Source organism: Ananas comosus, linkage group 7 (assembly GCF_001540865.1).
Source record: "Ananas comosus cultivar F153 linkage group 7, ASM154086v1, whole genome shotgun sequence".
NCBI classification, from domain to species: Eukaryota; Viridiplantae; Streptophyta; class Magnoliopsida; order Poales; family Bromeliaceae; genus Ananas; species Ananas comosus.
Window position 1 is genome coordinate 6,778,054 of NC_033627.1, and position 3,981 is coordinate 6,782,034.

The 3,981-nt window shown below is 34.8% G+C and overlaps 1 long non-coding RNA gene across 3 annotated transcripts; it reads left to right on the forward strand.

Moving 5' to 3' along the window:
- On the forward strand, positions 2,690-3,788 carry LOC109713144. 3 transcript variants are annotated; one of them, XR_002217049.1, is made up of 5 exons: positions 2,690-2,846; positions 2,962-3,087; positions 3,178-3,374; positions 3,491-3,618; positions 3,708-3,788. It is a non-coding gene; the product is annotated as an uncharacterized LOC109713144 (long non-coding RNA). The 3 variants fall into 3 exon arrangements; XR_002217050.1 differs by lacking the exon at positions 2,690-2,846 and having other exon boundaries at positions 2,912-3,087; positions 3,178-3,379; XR_002217048.1 differs by lacking the exon at positions 2,690-2,846 and having other exon boundaries at positions 2,913-3,087.

A 3,981-nucleotide genomic window follows, 5' to 3' on the forward strand; every position in this document is an offset into this window, starting at 1 on the left:
AGTTTGGAGTTTAACGGTGTAGAAGAATCTAAATTTCTTCAAATTTTGATAGAAAATACTTTAAACTATATAGATTAAGGTTAACATTCTTGATCTTGAATTTAAAAGTCCTATACTCAAATTTTAAAAATTATTCAATTTTCACCGCCCATTTTGATATAATTTATTTACTAAGTAAACGATATCGAAAAAAACTAAAATTTTATTCCTAAGACATTCATATACCCTAGATCATATTTAACGGTGTGGATCGTTGATTTGAACGCCCTATGATCGAAAACAAACACTATAGTACCGGAGCTCAGTACTATAGATAGTATAGTAGCCTAATTCTAACAAACACTATAGTCCAGCTGCTATACTATCGGTAACACGGAGGATTCCGTGCTACAAAGTTCTTTTCGATGATGCGGCTTTCAAATCGACGATCGGCTCCGTTAGACATGATCTACACTATTGAACGTATTTGGAAACTAAATTTCAGAATTTTTCGACATCATTTGGCTAGTGATCAAAAGGTCTCAAAATTGACAATTTTAATGGTAGATGTGATGCATTTGTAAATTTAACGGTGTAAAACAATCCAAATCAGATGAAATTTTTATAGAAAATTTTTTTTACTATTTAGAGTAAGATCAGTATCTCTGATCTTAAATTCAAGTCTTCTATCATCATTTTTTATGAGATTTTTATTTTCAGCCGTTTATTTTTAGACTACTCGTTTGATAGGTAAATGATGCCAAAAAATTATAAAATTTAGTTTCCAAATACTTTCAATAGTGTAGATCAAGTCTAACGGAACCGATCGTCGATTTGAAAGTGGTATCATTGAAAACAACTTGGTAGCACGGAGGTGTCCGTGCTACCGATAGTATAGCAGTCTAACTAAATTTCAGAATTTTTCGACATCATTTGGCTAGTGATCAAAAGGTCTCAAAATTGACAATTTTAATGGTAGATGTGATGCATTTGTAAATTTAACGGTGTAAAACAATCCAAATCAGATGAAATTTTTATAGAAAATTCTTTTCACCATTTATAGTAAAATCAGTATCTCTGATCTTAAATTCAAGTCTTCTATCATCATTTTTTATGAGATTTTTATTTTCAGCCGTTTATTTTTAGACTACTCGTTTGATAGGTAAATGATGCCAAAAAATTATAAAATTTAGTTTCCAAATACTTTCAATAGTGTAGATCAAGTCTAACGGAACCGATCGTCGATTTGAAAGTGGCATCATTGAAAACAACTTGGTAGCACGGAGGTGTCCGTGCTACCGATAGTATAGCAGTCTAGCTCTATATATATATATATATATATATATAGAGCAGGGCTACTGTGCTATTAGGAGCACAACACTCCTTGTGCTCCTAACTTTGTAACCGCCCATCAAGTTTGATGGACGGTTAGAATGAGATAGGGAGGAGATATTGAAGAGAAATTTAAGAAGAAGAGAAATTGAAACACTCAATTTCTCCCCAATATCTCCTCCCTCTCTTATTCTAACCGCCCATCAAACTTGATGAGTGGTTAGAAAGTTAGGAGCACAAGGGGTGCTGTGCTCCTAATTGTGAGACCCCAGATAGTCCTATATATGAGATATAATAGGGCTAAACTCTTAACCCGGCTTAAGCATTTTGGGTGGTGGCAAGGCCCAAGAGGTTAAGAGAGTTAAGCGTGCTAGGACGGGAGTAGTCCTAAGATGGGTGACCCCCTGGGAAGTTGGGGCGTCACACTAATAGTACAGTAGCCCTACTCTATATATATATATATATATATATATATATATATATATATATAGTACGTCTCCCGTGCGTTCGAAAGTACGGAGGCCTCCGTGCTTGTAAGTTATTTTCGATGATAGGACATTTGATTTGATGATCGGCTCCGTTATGCATAATCTATGCTATTGGAATTATCTAGAAACCAAATTTTATAATTTTTCGACTTCATTTACCAAACGATCAGAGGGTCTCAAAAATGACTATTTTAACGGCCAATGTGGCACGTTTTTAAGTTCAACGGTATAGAAGTATCCAAATTACATGAAACTTTATTAGAAAATTCTACTTAACATCAAGAGCAAGAACAATACTTCTGATTTGAAATTTGAGTCCATTATCACTATTTTTTATGAGATTTTTATTTTCAACCGTTCATTTTGAGATTACTTGTTCACTAGGCAAACGAAATTAAAAAATTATGAAATTTGATTTCTAAATGGTTCTAATAGCGTAGATCATATCTAACGGAACCGATCACCGAATTGGACGTCCCATCATCGAAAACAACTTACAAGTATGGAGACCTCCGTACTTTCGAAAGCATAGGAGCCTAGCTCTATATATATATATATATATATATGTAATATATCGAATTTCGATTATAAGCTAATTGTGATCAAATTGATCACAATTATGCTAAAATAAAAATTAAGTGTTTCTAAACTTAATTAGTAGCTTGAGAACAGCAATTGACATGTTTTGGAAGTGTGAGAGTAGACACGAATGGAATCGAAGTGGCTAAAGACCTCCAATTGCTATTGCTACTCTAAAGCTGAAATTTTTAGTTGATTTGGTCAAAATGATCAAATTAATACAAAATTGAAAATTAAATGCTTCAAAATTAAATTGATAATTTGTAAGGGTTTATTAGCATTATTTGGAAGCAATTAGACGTGTTCGAAGCGAACTAGACATGCAAAACGGTCTCAAATTGATGCTGCCAAGTTCTTGTTAGTGCAGGGACCAAACTGCGAACCTGCAGGGACTGGATTGCGAACCTGCAGGGACTGATCTGTGAACTGTTAGACTGCAATGCAGTTTTCAATTTTTGAAGGGCTAAGGTGCAATTTTTCAACCTTATCATCTTACCCCAGTGAAATTACACCTGTCTGGTACCAGAGTTTCCATTTCCCTTCTTATCTTTATCTCTTCTCCTTTTCTTTTTTTCTCTCTAAGTAAGGAAAAGCTGAGAAGTGAAGTACCAGCTTGGGAAAACCTGGTGGGCTGAAGAAGAAATTTGATCCCAGCAATAAACCTCTGCTGATTGGAGTTACTACAAGACCTGGAAAGCATATAATCAAGGTAAACTTGATTATTATTTCCTCCTGGCTAGGTTGGTTTCTTGTAAAAGATAGTTATATGGACTTTGGTGTTGGCTGCTTGAGGAACCAGTTCATGGTGCTGCCGAAATGCAAAGTGGATTAATTGATGCTGCAAGCAAGTTTATTCAGCATCAAATTAAAATTGGAGCTGAAAGAGAATTGATCCATAAAAGGATTCATTGCTGCTGAAATTTTAGATTGCAAATGGAGATTTGAGGCTTTTGAGATAGTAAAAGCTGAATAGAATTGAAGAAGTACTAAATCAAGGTAAGGTAAATTGTTGATCAATTCCTGATTAAATTGTTAGGAATTATTGTAGAATGGGTTTAAAGGGAACAATTGATGTACTCGTAGAAGTAAAACTAGTTGCTATATGCTTGTAGGGGGCTGCACAAGGAGAAGAAGTAGTGCTGAAATTCTGCACATAGTGCAGAATTTCAGCCTTAGAGATTCCTGCTGTGGAGCTTCTTTGGTAATTCAAGCTGCAACAAATTTGGAGCTTGGAATTTAGGTGAGATGGATACTTATTTCTTGAGTTAAGCGGTCTAGAATTACTTTAAAGGAGTGTGAACAAAACAAGCCTTTGTTTCATACTTGTAGTAAGCTGTAAAGGAGAGGGTGTGGTGCTGGAATTTCAGCACTACGCAAAATTTCAGCATGAAACAGATTTTAGTAAAAGCTGAAAACAAGTCAGGAGGAGCTCTAAATTGAGGTAAATAACTTAACCCTTAGCTCAGAATTAATTATAGCTGTAAAGGGATTAAGCTAGGATATGTAGTGGTTAATAGAATCATAATAAGAAACTGATTCTCATGTGCTGAAATGAGTGCATCGGAGCAGATTTCAGCAAATAATTCAGCATAGAGATTGGTTG